The sequence below is a fragment of the Myodes glareolus genome, chromosome 2, assembly GCF_982192425.1.
Source record: "Myodes glareolus chromosome 2, mMyoGla1.1, whole genome shotgun sequence".
Lineage (NCBI taxonomy): Eukaryota > Metazoa > Chordata > Mammalia > Rodentia > Cricetidae > Myodes > Myodes glareolus.
Genome location: NC_142027.1, coordinates 62,717,979 through 62,734,324, shown reverse-complemented (window position 1 = coordinate 62,734,324; position 16,346 = coordinate 62,717,979). Strand labels below are relative to the sequence as shown.

The window sequence follows — 16,346 nt, the reverse complement described above, 5'->3', positions numbered from 1 at the left end:
GGCTGGAACTTGCTTCTTTGACTCTGATCTTTCAGCATTTACCCCATATCAGACTCCAGGTTTTTATTATTAAGACCAGTTTGCGCTTCACATTCTCATCTTCATTTCTCCAGACCTAAAGTTCTAGCCATACTCTAATGCTCTCCCCTCTAGTGGTCTACATGTACCTGCCTCCTCACCGCCTTCATTGTTATGAAATTACACAGGAACCATGATGCCCAGGCTCAAATGTATGTTCCTTTAAAACCTCCTCCATTTGCCCCCAGATTGATATTTGTAACATTTGAATAATAGGTCTTTCACTCCAGTACATTCATTATTGGCCCAAGCAGATTGTCTTTGAACAGCTCTTTACTTTGTTTTCTCATCCTTTGTGTTTCCTTCTGCCCTCTGCAAGCCTCTTGTCCTTAGGTAACAGCCTCTTGGCCTCCTCTTTCCAGGTACTTCACTGTAACATCTCCATCTTACTACGAAACCATGTGTGATTTCCAGTGTCTAGAGAAAACTGAGGTCCTGGGTTTTCCCCAGACAGAATTGCTCCAGGAAGATACAGCCAAGGTGGGTGTCTCAGCTTTTATGCTATGCTGCGTCATTGCTCCATCAAAGTTGGGACTGAATTCCAAGACTTGGGTAGATAAGCTTGATGGAATTTTCAGGCAGATATTTGATCCCTGTTGTCCTATGACGAGTGAAGCACGAAGGCGGAGAGTGGAAATGCGTTTACGAACAGCAAGCTGGTTTTGAACCAGACAATGGAAACGCAGCTGAAGAACTGCACGGTCTTGAAGTGAGTATTAACTAGTTATTTCCCCAATATTATTACCAGGGTGTACCCTGGCAAGATTGCAATGCCTGTGGTTTGGTAAAAGACCCAGAAATGAACCACTCTGGAGACGGTTTCAGGTCTCTTTATTGCATGTAAGCAACCACGACTATCAACTGTGATGGGTTAGTGCACTACCTCGGATTGGATGGTGAGCGCTCAGATCCCTAGTGTCTCTACGTGGAAGAAGCACGTAAAAGGAGACATGGAGTGCGCATGCCAGCTACTGACTACTCAAACTACTTCAGAATGCAGTGTTGGATTACAGGAGCATGCTGTAGCACACTTCTTATTTTGAAGTGCAGTGTGCCAAGTGGGCTGGCCACCAGAGCATGCCTGATTTCTCTCCTACACTGTAGTCCTTAATTAGTGCTAAGGCCTCTCCCGACCAGCGTATCACCTTCCTTTGGTTAATTTTTCTACGTAGCTGTAATTTCGCATTTGGTATATTCTGCATTTCACTTGCATATTGTTTTCTTTTCCTAATCAGCATGTGTGGCCTGGGACGGCAGAGATTTCGCCTGTTGTTTCTCTGATTCCTGCAGAGTTCTGGAAACATAACTGACGCTTAAGGGTTTCTGTTGCTCTGATAAAGCACTATGACCAAAAAGCAACTTGGGTAGGAAAGGGTTTATTTCATCCTACAACCCTCAGGTCGCAATCCATCAGTGAAGAAAATCAGGGCAGGAAAGCGGAAGCAGAGGTGATGGAGGAATGTTACATACTGACTTGCTCCTCATGGCTTGCTCTGCCTGGTTCTTATACTATCCAGGACCACCTGCCTAGGGCTGGCACTTCCGCAAACAAGCTGGACTCTCCCATGTCAATCACCAATCAAAAAAATACTCCATGGACTTGCCTACAGGCCAATCTTTAGGAGGCATTTTCTCTATTAAGACTCTCTTTTCCAGGTATGTCTAGGTTCATGCCAAGTTGACAAAAACCAACCAACACCCTAACATGATGCACATGCTCATTGTTTACATGAATATTTGCAGGTTTTATTATTTTTTTTAAAAAAACAAGTATTTGTTTTCTCTAACAGAAAACTTTTTACTTATTGGTGAAATTTAGTCATTCTGCCATAAACATACTAAATTTACTTTTCTTCTAAATTCTATTTGTCTGTGTAGAACTTTTTACTTTCTTTTCAGCTCCCACCCGCCCCATTTTGGGTCCTGATTAGATTGCATTACTGGGAAAACATTCCAGAAATCTTAGGCCACAATAATCCTTAGTCTCTCAGCTGCTGAACTCTTGTCATTTGAAGCCTTCATCTCTGGGACCGTCATACCTAAAGCCTGGTGTGCCTTGCCTCTGCCTTGCTTCTTTCTGGCTTAGGTCTCTTGCTAATTCTCTGTTCTTTCACTACTGTCATTATACTTCTTTGATCTTAGCCTAACTACTTCAGGGCATCACAGCATGGAAAACAGATGAAGGAGATCCCACAGAGCCCTTTTAGGATATCATGTTTCCATGCAAGCTAGAATACAAACTGATAAAAGGTTAACATCATTTAAAAATATACTTCTTGTGTATTCCTACTACATCTCAAACAGTCCTAGGAGCTGTTGTTATTACTGTTGCTATTACTAGCTACTGTTGTTCCTACTACATCTCAAACAGTTCTAGGTATTGTTGTTATTACTAAGTACTGTTATTATTACTAGGCACTGTTGTAATTACTAGGTACTGTTTGTTGTTATTACTAGCTACTGTTGTTCCTACTACATCTCAAACACTCCTAGGTGCTGTTGTTATTACTTTGCTTCATCTACTGCTACCTCAGCCCATGATCTGTGACCCGCAGTTACCCGTCTGCTTCTCTAGCAGCAGCCTGGCCTTTCAGGCCGCAGCCTGAGACTTCTGCTCCTGCAGGCAGTGTCCCCATTGCAGCCCCTAACTGTAGCTTTAACTAAATCTCTACTTTTATAATTATAAACGAGACTTGAGATTCAAAGGTGGTGGTGAAAATCTGCGGGCTCAGACAAGCTAAGCAGTAACTAGCTAACCCTTTCTCCTCACTGGTGTCCACAGAAGACCCATGCTTCTGCTTCACCAAATGGGAAAAACCTGCACCACCCCAAACCCCACCTCACTACTTCCTGTGTGTCTCTGTCTCTCCTGGATGCCCTCTAAGGCTCTATGGTTACCTTGTGTCAACTAGTTGTTAGTGCATCCTCCTGAGCCAAGGTTAATTTTAGTTAATTAACGCAAATGCAAACTTGGGGTTCACAATGTGATCAAATATCCCCCAACAAGGTATTTCATGAGCTCAATCAAGTATCAAGTGATGGAAGACTTTTAAATCTGGCATAAATTTAGATGATCAGAAATGAAGAATTTACGGTTGACTGTGCCATAGCTAGCTAGAGAAGCCCCTAGCTTAAGGAGAAACTAGGATTCATACCTCCCAGGTCAGATATGTTTTTCTTACATCTTTGTATCATTGTCAGACAATGCTGAGAATGAAAGTATCTATCAGTAAAATAGAATATCTGATATGAAAGTGCTTAATATTCCTTGGATACCTCCTTTGGTTAGATTTAGAGGCCAAATGCTTCTAACCAAATGTAAAATTCTTTGGTCACTAGGGCAGGACCCTGAAGCCTCCTTTAATGAGCAGCTGCTGCCAGGCCATTACTTGAGATTTCTGGAAATATTTTGTTGGCCTTATCTTGACTCTTCCTGGCTGTAACTGTCTGGTTTCCATATCCTGTCTTATCCTGTTTGTCCACATTTAGATAACAGACATCCTTGGGAACCGAGAAACAGGACCTTCGGGGTCTCAGCTTCTTGACTCTTCTGACTCATCTTCAGCCATGTCATGATTATCATGGTAGCCATCACAAGAATTTTGGTTGTTTTGATTTGCATGCTCAGTCCTTTTATAGACGTAGGGTTTTCTTTTTTAAAAAATCTAAGTAGTTTGGCAGTTGGTACATAAAAAAGCTAAAGGTCTGGTAGCATGGGAAATTTTTAAAAAGTTGAGCTTAAGGTTTAGAAGTAGATTTCTCTATGTTGTTGTTTAAATATATGCTATCCCTTTCCCCCAGGCTCATATGTTGGAACTCTTGGTCTCCTGTGGAGGTGCTATTTTCGCAGGGTATGGAAGTGTACTCTTTTGGGGCAACATTTTAATTAAAAAATTTGAGACTTTCTTCCAATGTATTTTGAAAATATTTACCCCATTCTCCCAACTCCTCCAATTACCACTCTCTCTACCCTCTCCTGTCATACAACTTTAAAATTACTTTTTTCTTCTTTGCCCATTGAATTCAGTTTGCATTGCCAAGCTAATCTTAGGAACTGGTTCTCTTCTGGTGTATAGTCAGCCAACTGGGGTCACATCATGAAAGAAAACTGATTTTCCTTATCTCAGCAACTGTAAATGCTGCCATCTCCTCAGCTAGTGGTGGGATTTTTGTCTGGAAGACAGTTTCCTTGATGTTTTCTCTTCCCTTTGGGTGTGGAAAGTTTAGGAGGCAGAGCCTCATTGGAGGAAGTAGGTCATTGGGGTGGTGGTGGTGGGTGGTGGTATATGGGGTGGGTGGTGGTGGGTGGGGTAGGTGGTGGTGGGTGGTGTGGGTAGTGATGGGTGGTGGTGGTGGATGGTGGTGGGTGGGGTGAGTGGTGGTGTGTAGGATGGGTGGGTTGGGTAGTGGTGGGTGGTGGTGGGTGGTGGTGGTAGGTAGTGGTGGTGAGGAGGGTGGTGTGAGAGAGTTTATGGCCTGGTTCCTCTTCTTGCACTCTCTGTCAATATGTGCTTTAAATGTGAGCACATATTGTCAGGTTCCTTTTTCTATAGCTGCAAGCCATTTCCACTGAGTGGCCTTCCACACCACGAAGGAAAGTATTTTTGTAAACTAGAATCTCAGATAAAACCTCCTCTGATAAGTTACTTCTCATCAAGTGTTTGGTCATAGCAGTAGGCAAAGTAACCTAAGCATGTGTCCATTAAAACTGACTAATTCTGAGCTCTGGGTAACTTATAGCACTTTTGAATGCATTTAATTTGGGAAGGTGTTTTAATGAGAATCTATGCAGAGAAAACAATGGAAAACAAAATATATGCAAATATGAGTTCAAACATAAGGTGCTGGAGGAGAGGGAGTGGGGGGGAATGGGAGGGTATTGGGAGGAGGGGAGGAAGTGGAAATTTTTATAAATAAATAAATAAGTAAATTAAAAAAACAACATAAAGTGCTGCTGGGAGCTGAATGTTTAATCATTAAAGACCAGAATAAATAAATAAAAATAAAGAAAAAATCATATAAAAAATAAGAGCTGACCACAGAGACTTGGGAATCATAGGTGAACAAAGTGGGGGTCCACTTGTAAGCCAGAGGCACGTAGTATCTCTTCTCCTTTTGTCCCATGGCTCTCATTCACCATGTAACATGTGAAGAATGACTTCCATACAGTGATGGGACCTTCTTCAGTGCTAGTAGGGAGGCTAGTAATGTTTATGTAAGAGAAGCAATACCTTCCTCCTTTTATTCAGTTTTTAAGAGCTAGTCTATGAATTTTGCCTTTAGAAACATCTTGTTGAGTTCCATTATTTATAACCCATGGGCATCTCATGCTCTGAGAGAGTTCAGTTGTGGTAGAGACAGCAAGTCAACCAAAGCTATATATGACTGTAGATTTGAGGGAGCACTATTGATGTGTGGATGTTTCTAGACTTGCCTCTGAGTTAGAATCCTGAGGCAAACTTCATCCTCTTGTCTTTACCTTGTGACAAACTCTTCAGGAAACTTCTTTTCTAGAAGATGGGAAACTGTCTCAAAGGGCCAATTCACAAGTGGAGTATTTAGTGACAGAGGTGAGAAGAAGAGTGTTTCACAGATGGGTCACCTCAACCCCCACAATGGTGTTGCAGGGAGGCAGGGGCTGCTGGTTGGTTCCCGGCTGCCCAGAACTTAAATAATCATACAGAAACTGTTAAATCACTGCTTGGCCTGTTAGCTCTAGCTTCTTATTGGCTAACTCTTACATATTAATTTAACCCATTTCTAGTAATCTGTGTATCATCTAGTGGCTGTGGCTTACTGGCAAGATTCCAACTGGCATCTGTCTCTGGCGGGGCTACAAGGCTTCTCTCTGACTCTGCCTCCTTTCTCGCAGCATTCAGTTTAGTTTCCCCTACCTACCTCTGTTCCCCTATAGCTTGCTATAGGCCCAAAGCAGTTCCTTTATTTGTCAGTGGTAATCATAGCAGACAGAGGGAAATTTTACATCACCTCCCATTTTCTGTTTAAATAAAAAGGAAGGTTTTTAACCTTAACATAGTAAAATTACATCCTGCAGAATGTCTTGCAGACTCTTTCATGAAACAGGAACCCTAAAGGACAGTCTCACCTTTAGGCAAGTTTAGCACTCATTTCTTTATGGGTGACTATCCAGGTAGTAAGTTGATAAAAGATAAAATATATATAACTGTAATTCTTGCTTGATAACTGTTTTGTGTAATTTTACAATGTTAAAGTTAAAACCTTCCTTTTTATTTAAACAGAAAAGGGGAGGCTATGTGGGATTTTCCTCGGTTTGCTATGATTACCATTGATAAATAAAGGAACTGCTTTGGGACTATTGCAAGCTATAGGGGAACAGAGCTAGGCAGGAAAAACTAAACTGAATGCTGGGAGAAGGGAGGCAAAGTTAGAGAAAAGCCATGTAGCACCACCAGAGGCAGATGCCAGTTGGAATCTTGCCGGAAAGCAACAGCCATATGGCAATACACAGATTATTAGAAATGGGTTAAAATAATATGTTATAGTTAGCCAATAAGAAGCAAAAGCTAATGGGCCAAGCAGTGATTTAATTAATACAGTTTCTGTGTGATTATTTTGGGGCTGAACGGCTGGGAACCAACAAGCAGCTCTCTCTCCTTACTACACAATGGGACCAGCAGCATACCTACAACCAGGTCCCATTTAAATCAATACTTACAATCTCACTTTAATCATGGAACCATCTTTTCATCTTACAAGCTTCTATATGTTCAATGAGATCATATATAAGTACCATCAGCAATCTGTAAATTATCTTTCCCAGCTATTGATATTGGTTTTTATTGATGTTTATGTTCTATAGAAGCATTCTAGTTTTTCATTCTTGGATGATCTTGAACTAATGATGACCTGATTGCTTAACAGAAACAGGCTATCTTCATCTTCTTGATCTTTTGTGGAAGATATCTGTGTATTTTTCCTACATAACTAGAGCACATAGTTGAGTTAGGGAGCAGGACCACTATTACAGTACATAGCTGCCTTGGAAGATAGAACCATTTTAGACTACATAATTGAGTTGGAAGGCAGGACAATGGACTATTCACTGGATACTGTTGACTGAGGAAGAAGGAAGCAAGAAGACAGAGAGTATAGCTACTGCTATGCCCTTGACCAAAGACCAGTCCTCCTCTATTTGGGGAAGGTTATCCTCTTTGACTGAGCTTTGGGAAGAATACACATAAAGTAGTCTGGGAGTAAGGGGACACCTGCCTAGTCAGCCAGGTAAGCTGAATAAACCCTGGAGATCAATGGGGGTAATAGATGGCCAAAGCCAAATTACCCTCCAAACAATACACACATACAAATGTCTGCTGCAGGAGCTTCTTCTGCTCCATCAGCCAATAGCTGCTGAAATACCAGCCCACTGGGGCGTGGTCTATTTTTCTGCTCAGACAGTCCTCTGCTTGCTCTCTTGGTTCCGCTCTTGGTTTCAGCTCTTACTCCAGCGACTAGACTCCTTTTCTGACTGTCGGTGTTCTGTAAGTTTTACCCCTAAAATAAATACCCCTGTAAATTCAAACTGGTGTGGGATTGTTTTGCGCATTAAATGTCCTCATGAAACCTATCACTATGTGCAATTAAGGTTTGCTTTTAAAAGAAAAAGACATTGCCCTATAACCTATTCCAAACATCTCTTCTGGATTTATGTCTCACCACAATTTGAAGAAGGGAGAGATTTAGTGTGGTGTTTATGCTCATTCTAACTGTTCACCCTTACTCTCATCAACACACAGAGTTTTGAATTAAGAGCAGTGCTTGCTTGAATCTTGGGTTCTGTTCCAGTGATATCTACCACATTCCCACAGGGCAGATGCAAATTCCTCAGTGGTTTGGCCACATGGTTCTTCCTAAGACTGAGAACCTAAGACTGAGCATGCTCCAGCCTTTGCAGAAGTGTCTGGACTTGGACTTGTCTTCATGGGGCAAGTCTAGGTCCTGTGAATGTGTTGCTTTTCCAAGGCTGACATGATTCATGAAGTCAAAATAGAGGATGTTGCTGCTCTGTAACAAATTGAAGTCATACTTTTTTTGCCCCTTGATATTCTTTTCAAGATTAAGATATATTGATTTTCCCTAGGGCAAGGTGGGTAAATTTCTTTAAGGCAGGTTGGTGTATGCATGCTGGGGAGTTGAAGGAGGAGGACTGACTTAGGTGTCTTTGAGAAGAATGAATGTGAACTATGAGCCTTCCTGTTATGTTTTTCCTTGCAGATACCTTGTCTATGAATAATAGTTTCAATAAGAAAGACAGGATGTGTTCTGACAGGAAGGCTGGGAGTTGTGACAGGCAGAAGAAAAATGAAGCCAAACAACATGGAGATGTGTCATCACTGCTGGGCTTGGCCTTGATCTACATCCAGTCATCTACACCTTTTCATACCGGGTACTCACTCAGCAAACAGCATATCTGCCTTGACTTTGAAGTAATGGATGAACTTTCAAGCGCAATGCACGGAAATGAGTCTCACTACTTTGTGCTCCCAACAGGCGTCCATCAGCCCCTGCGTCCATACAACAGTCCTATATCGAGAGCTCCCTCTGTGTGTTAGGCCCAGTGCTAGGTACTAGAAGTTATCAATCACATGGTTACTAGAAATTATATAATAGTGAAATGAACAGTTTGATTTTTATCTTTAAGATTCATTTTATGTTGCTGGAGAGATAGCTTAGTGGTTAAGAGTTCTTGCTGCTCCTCCAGAAGACAGAAGTTCAGTCCTTAGCACCCATGTTGCGAGGCTCATGACATCCTGTAACTCTAGCTCCAGGGGGTCCAATGCCCTATTCTGGCCTATATGGACACCTGTACACTTGAGGCAGACACACATAAACTGAGGAATAAAACAAAACTTAAATATTATACCTCAAGGTAAAGCCTTCTAACCAGAAATCCTTGAGTGGATAGAAAAGGCAGTGAAAAGTATAATCAGTCAAGAAGTTCTTAGTAGACATATGTTAGCAGTCTTATTAAAAACACTTCTATATTCAATGTTTAAAATCTAAAATACTTTGTGCATGTGTGTGGTGCATGTGTTTGTGTGCACGTATGTGCATGTGCCTCTATATGTGTGTGTGTGAGAGAGAAAAGGGCTAGGGAGAGAGAGGTAGGCACGGAGAGAGAGGTTGATGTTAGTGTCTTCCCAGATGGCTTATTTTTGGGAAAAGGTCTTACTCTTAATGGATCTGGAGTTCACCAATTTGGGTAGGCTGGCTGAATACATACGGAGATCCACACATCTCTGTAGCTTCCTTTGGATCTGACATTATAGGCATGTGCAGTTGTCTGTGCCTGGCTTTTAGTGGGCACTGGGGATGCAAATTCAGGACTTCTTGCTTGTGTGATTGGGTTTTAACCAATGGAACCATCTTCACAGTCCCTGAAGTGTTATTCCCAGACAGTTATGAGTCAGATGAAACATTATTGACTCTGGAGATGCTCCATTTGTTGCTCAGATGGAAAAGTTAATGGTTTTCTGTGAGTTTTCCTTTCTGTGAGAGTTCCTTTCCAGTAACTGCGGCAGTGAAGCCCTTCTGTTTCTCAGGATGGATTTTCTGCCTTTCGTTGTTTACAATTCAGTGCTATAGTAGTAGCGTTAAAGTCATGGTCATTAATGTGGGAGATGAGGTAGTCAAAAGGGACAGTGGTTCAAAGAAAAAATCATTAGTCAAGACAGAAAGTTACCAGTTGAATGATAAAGTATTTGGTAAGATTGTGGCAGACAAAAACCAAACAAAAGCAGTGGGTATTTGAAAGGCATTCTGAGACCATCATCTATCTAATGGCTACAGTGAAGGAGATATAGGTGATGAGGGCCTGCCATGGAAAAGAATTATCATAAACAAGAAAGTAAGACAGCATCTGGCTTGTGCTTGCTTATTATTATCTAGTAGGTTTTGTTTTTTGTTTTGAAAACAGGGACAGTGTTAGTAGTAAGGAAAGACGATGGTATAATTGGTGCTCATAACAGGTTTCCTAGGGGCTGATGCTTAGTAGAAATCTTGCTTAGTATACATGTATGAGGCATCTGGGTTTCATCAGGAGTCCCAAAAGAACTGGGTGTGGTGGCTCACACTGGTATTCCCAGAACCAAGGAGACAGGGAGAGGAAGATCAGGAGCCCAAGTCCATCTTCAGCATGAGAAAGCTGGAGGCCAACTTGAGATAAACGAGACCTTCTTGAAAGGAGGAGGAAGGAGAGGAGGAGACAGCCAGAGGAACGCACAACGAAAGAACATCTCGCTAAGATACAGCCATCGCACTCTTGAACAGCTTTCGATGACCTGCATAAGTCACAAGGCCCCATGCCTCCCTGAGAGATGAGTGACAGGTGACGACGGGTGCTGGTTGTAGGGATGTCATTTAACTACTTACTAATTGCAGTTAGTGATGTAGGTGCTTTTAAGCTGGCCTTGCTTCAGTAATAACCTCGCAGCCATGCTCATGCAAACGGCCTCAATTAAACTCAGGGGGTCATTCACAGGAAAAAAACCTTGAAAGCAGGGAAATTTGCTAGGAAGAAGTATGTTAGAGGGAAGGGGAGAGAAAGGGTAATGGGGAGGGAGAGTGGCTAAAATTCATTATATGCACATATGAAACCGCCAGAAAAAAGAGGGAGAGTGAGGGGGGAGGGGAAGGGAGAGAGAGTTTAGTGTTTGCTGTACAAGTAGGCCCTGAATGGAAAGGGCAGCCAGCTCTCTAGTGAAGACAAGGCTAAGACACACATGAGAGGAGAATGGAGATATTATTTTCAATGAAATCCCAGGAAGCTGAGTGCAGGAGTGCCCAGGTTTCACCTGTCTGCCAGGGACAGGAAGACGGAATTACTGGTTGTAGCTAGAGAGGCTGGGTTTATGTCTTACATTACTCAGGAAGTTGTAGCATCAATACAGAGATTTATCCCTTAGTGTGTTTGATTTATGTGATAATTCGGAGTTTCATGAGTGAACTTTCTGGTAGCAGGATTGCCCCCTATTTTAAATGTTGCCCAGTGTGTGGGGAATGGAAATTTCCAACTTGCTGCATTTCATCATGCTGACTATTTCGAAGGATCAGGACTGCTAATCTGGTGGTTTAAGTTTTGTTCTTGATTCATGACTCTTTTTTCCACTCTGAAAAAATGACAGCTTAGTTGTGGCACCCCAAGGATTGGGTTCACTGATGGTTGAACTGCAGCAACCTTGTGTGTGGCCATCATTGGAAGAAACTGATATAACCTTTTACTTTACTTCAATATTCAAATGCCACATAACCAGGACAAGAACATCTTGGTGTATGGTATGGTTTGAATGTCTTAATGGGTTCATGTGATGGCAGCTTGGTCCTCAGTATGGTGATATTGAGAGGTATGGAAGTGCTATGTGATGAAGCTTAATTCAAGGTTATTAGGGCTCTGTGGATGTTGCTTTCGGAAGGTTTAACACTGACCTACAGAGACCCTAGTAACCCTCAAGAGAGGGGGCTATGAATGATTAAAACTGGTTCATTCTCACCCAGGATTCGGTCTCATCATGTGAGTCATTTCTTTCACCTGTCCGCCTATTGTGATTCAATTTTCCACGTGACTCAGCCAACAAACCCCTTGCCAGGATTACACCACGGTTTTAAATCTTCAAGATTATGAGCTGGCTATATTTTCTTTATATGTTACTATTGTTCTTTTTAAAAGAATATGATGATGGGATGGCCCCGCGGCTTGCAGAGTCCGGCAAGGATGGCCGTGAGTCCCTGCAACGCCATGCGGCCGGGGGAGTCAGGCGGGTGGTTACGGCGGATAAAAGGCTCATAGGACATAGTATTATTTAAAGAAGAGGGAGACATTTCTTGCTTAAAGGAGAGAAAACAGAGAGAAAACAAAGACACACGTACACACGAGATGAGACAAATACACACAGGCACACACACACACACAGGCACCAGAGAGAGAGAGAGAGAGGATGGCGGGGGGGGGGGGGGGGGGGGGGAGGGTCCAAAAGTGGCTGGGATGGGCGTGGTTAGTTCTTAAAGTGTCCCAATGGAATAACATTCCCGGATCCTTTTTATAATAAAAAGTAGAAGGTTAGACGTTATAGGTTGAAAGAATTGGGGCGGCGAATTCTCAAGACTGCTTCCGGCTGATTTGTGGGCGTCGTCTTTGAGGGGGGTGTGGGGGTAAGAAAGATCTGAGAGAAGCTGGGTGCTGGTCACGTCTTGGCATAGCTGGTTTCTGCTTCCGACAGGACAGGTGTCTGTGGCATGGAAATGTCTGGTGTCCCTTGGACCTGGTTAGGGTGTTGGCAGAACAGAAGACAAAGTTAAATTGAGAAAAAATTTTAGGACCAGGGAATTAAGGGGTTTGTATCTGACCTGTTTATGATGTTTTTTTAATTTGGCTCCCTGGAACTTGTAAGAAAAACAGAAGTTTTAGACATATACATTGTATTAAGAACTCCTTGGGTTTGTAAAAACAGAAACTATAATGAAAAGTATTTTTATTTGGTGAGACAATCTGGCAAAACCTCTCAGCTATCAAACTGTCAGAGATCTTTGAGAAGGATAAGATTTTACTTGAGTTACTGATTAAAAAATGACAGAGAACTTACTTGGTTGGCACCCAGAGCTACTCTTTGGTCCTCCCTGGTCGCTGAAGGTTGCATTTGACCTTTGTTGTTTAATGTAGAGCTGCCAGGCTTTTGAAGACCCTGTGGACTAAGAAATCTTTAGGAAGACAGGTCTACCTTACCTGTGCAGCTAGACTATCGATTCCAGTGATTCTGTCCACGTTTGGAGGTCTCCAGTTTAGGTGATAGGCAGTTTTTGCCCAATGGTCAGCGCTTGGCAGTCGAAGCAAACTGCAGATGGATGCTGGTCAGTGACATGACCGTCTTTCTTTTGTCTTCTTGGAGGAAACAGAGTGCTTGCTAGGAGCCAACCTGTCTCTTTTGGTTATGAAAAGTTTTTTAAATAATTAAACATTTAAATATCGCATTCCCCAGATCTCTGAGCAGTTGAGGGCTGATTATTAGGTATAGTTGTAGTATAGAATCTGTCTGGAAGATTGGGTTTGAGTTTGACTGTAATAGGTAAGATCCACATTTGTAAAAAGACAGACAGAAAGAAAAAAACTGTTTGTAACATTAAGATTAAAAGTACATACCAGTTTATGATTTTGTAGTCTGAAACAAGATGAATGAACAATCATTATACATAGAGAACAGGAATTAGGCAAAGTGTATGTTTCTGATGGGCCCTATCAGAAAGCACGTCACTATGCAAAACACCTGTAATTACAGCTAAGGAGAGATTTCAGTGAACACTGAGGAGGGGGAGGGGAAAGTGGGACATACATAACAGTGGGAGGGCCTGGTCGCGTGATCTGGCTCTCAGTGAATCTAGCAATAAAGTCACCTGACCCCAGTGAACATGGCGGCGGCCACGTGTTGCGGCTTGAATGGAAAGACCGTGGGAATTTTAAAAGCCGGGGGCCGCCTGGTTGTTATCCAGAGTCTGAGTCGTGAAAAACCCGTATAAACAGACAATTTAAGGCATATTTAGGCTGGTACAACTTGCTTTCCCAGGTCAAGACCGTGAAAAACTCACAAAAAAACCGTGGCATCTCGAGCCTATGGGGAATGGCTCCCCGTTTAGGTGAGATGCAAATCGACCACCCAGGACATGTTGGGGGAGCGTCCTCCATCCACATGTGGGGGGTATAGGCTGAACCGGATCAGCCAATTACCTCCGCGAGAAAGGTTGGAAGGAAGAAAAGACTGAAATAAAGAGGAAGAAGCCTGGGAACCCCAGGTCCCCAGGTGCGGGAATGTACGGGCTTAACAGAGGACACGAGCTGTAATGGATGCCAGCGACGGGGCAGAAAGTACCCCTTCCCGAGCCCAGAAACACCAGGCACCAAAATATTGTTCTTTTTAAAAGAATATGATGATGGGATGGCCCCGCGGCTTGCAGAGTTCGGCAAGGATGGCCGTGAGTCCCTGCAACGCCATGCAGCCGGGGGAGTCAGGCAGGCGGTTACAAGGCTCATAGGACATAGTATTATTTAAAGAAGAGGGAGACATTTATTGCTTAAAGGAGAGAAAACAGAGAGAAAACAAAGACACACGTACACACGAGATGAGACAAATACACACACGCGTACACACACACACACACACACACACACACACACACACACACACACACACAGGCACCAGAGAGAGAGAGAGGATGGCGGCAGTCCAAAAGTGGCTGGGATGGGCGTGGTTAGTTCTTAAAGTGTCCCAATGGAATAACAGTTACACAGTTACAGGCATTGCAATGGAAGATAGACTACTGATGTTTGGAATAAACTATGAAATCCCAAGAGGCATTGGTAGCCACTTAGGAGGCGCTCTTCAATACTTTCTTCAGGAAGTCCCTAAGAGTCATGGGCTCTTTCTTCTTTTCTAATATTTTTATTTATTCCTTGAACATTCACGCATGTATACGATATGTTTTGATCATACCCACTTCTTAGTCCCCTCTCCAATGTTCAATTAGTGCTGCCTAAATGGACATGGGTGTGGGGCCATCACTGGGGCATATTGATGGTGGAACAGCTGTAGGAAAAGGTAGGCAGTGCTTATCTGGACACCATGCCAGGAAAACAGCAGTTATGGATGTAAAAAAGCCACGGAAGATTCAGGAAGATCAGATGAACTCAGCAGGATGATAAATTAACTTCCAGGGATGTGGGGGTTGGAGAATCACTTTCCAATAACTCTGGAGGACAGATAGATTGTGCCAACAGCCCATTCTGAGCCATATGGGAACAGAAAGGCGTAGTGCAGAAGTAAAAAAAAGTAACTTTCGCTAGTGAGAAACGAATCTTTATAACAAAAACTAGATTGATGAATGACCTTTAGCTGCGGAAAGATGCCGTTCTGATGAAGCATGAAGTGAAAGAGTTTCTTCTGAGTGCTAATTTACATATTTCAGTTCTCAGCATACTGTAGTAGATGTATGCTATATGGTTAATGATTTTTTATGTCTTATTATTAAAGTAAAATATGTCAACTTGACACACTTGGATAAAAGCAGTTACTTTGGTGATTCCTATGGAAGCTATGACCAATGAGATCAAACTTTACTGGGATTTGGGGGTTTGTCCCAAAGAGATACCTTGACAACTTTACAGGGATTTTGTTCCCCAGCCCAGCCTGGCTCACATGGAACTTGAAGCAGGGAGGAAGAGCTTCTAGAAGGTAAATAATGTGTTTGTCCGCTACTACTCCAACACGGTGCTAGCCGTCTGGGAAACGTTTTTGATAGACAGGGGAAAAATAAATCCTCAAAGTGGTTCATGTTCTACTCCCTGGAATGTCTCAACAAGTCAAAGGGGCTTTGAAATGTGATGAAGGTGGGAATTATTGGAATCCCAGCTAATGAGTCTTTATAGGAGGGGCATCAATGAAAACAGGAGATGGGAGCTGGTCAGGTAAGTCAGGGACCCCAAACAGCAGTTCTGGGAATGTCCTTGTTGGAGACCAGAAATGCAGAAGAGAGCTATTCTTTCTGGTTCCTGGTTATTGTTCCACTTAAATGAACAGCTCTGCCTGGAGTCTGTGTGCAAAGATGCGGGTGAAACTGAGAGGACACTGCATGCTTGGGGTAACTGGACTTAGCAGTCCACCCCCCTTGACATGCCTAACCCCAGATTTTCTCATACATCATATATTAACCCTCTAGGTCAATGTTACCATGAAGTCCCCCCAAAACCAACAAGAAGACCGAGTACCATATGTAAAGGCAAAGGGTTTTTAATCTTATTCAAGTTTGAACTTGGACTTTCCATGTGTCTAACACATTAGCATGGTCAGAGAGCCTCGATCTCATTTGGGGTGGGGTTTTTATAGTAATATATTTTAGGGTGAGGGATTTCTAAGGTTCAGGACCCCTGATTGACTGACATTTGTCTAAGGTGAAAAGGACAGGTGTGTCCTGGCAAGAGATCCTATCTACAATAGTTGGAATGTTAAGTATTTCCTTTGGAATATTAGGTACTTTCTCCTTGGATGGTCCGTTCCTGGGTGGTGCCTGGTTGGTCTCTGTTGAGCTTGTTAGGACTGGACCCTACAGTTAACAGCCTCATAGTAGTCCTTCTCCCACAGCTGTATAGGAGGGCTGCTTCCTTTCTCTTAAGTTCCCAATAGTAAAATATTTCTTTCTAAAAATCACTTTTTGTGGTCCATGCATTTATTCTTTGAATTCAGGGAATA

General features: G+C 42.7%; 1 long non-coding RNA gene across 1 annotated transcript in view; it reads left to right on the top strand.

The window, feature by feature from the left end:
• LOC125413104 (uncharacterized) overlaps positions 1-9,106 on the top strand; it is a 34,565-nt gene extending 25,459 nt beyond the window's left edge. The window contains exons 4-7 of the long non-coding RNA XR_015736124.1: positions 441-558; positions 657-787; positions 1,596-1,734; positions 8,332-9,106. This is a non-coding gene — a long non-coding RNA (uncharacterized LOC125413104). The remainder of the gene's footprint in view (positions 1-440; positions 559-656; positions 788-1,595; positions 1,735-8,331) is intronic.
• The last annotated feature ends 7,240 nt before the right edge of the window (positions 9,107-16,346 follow it).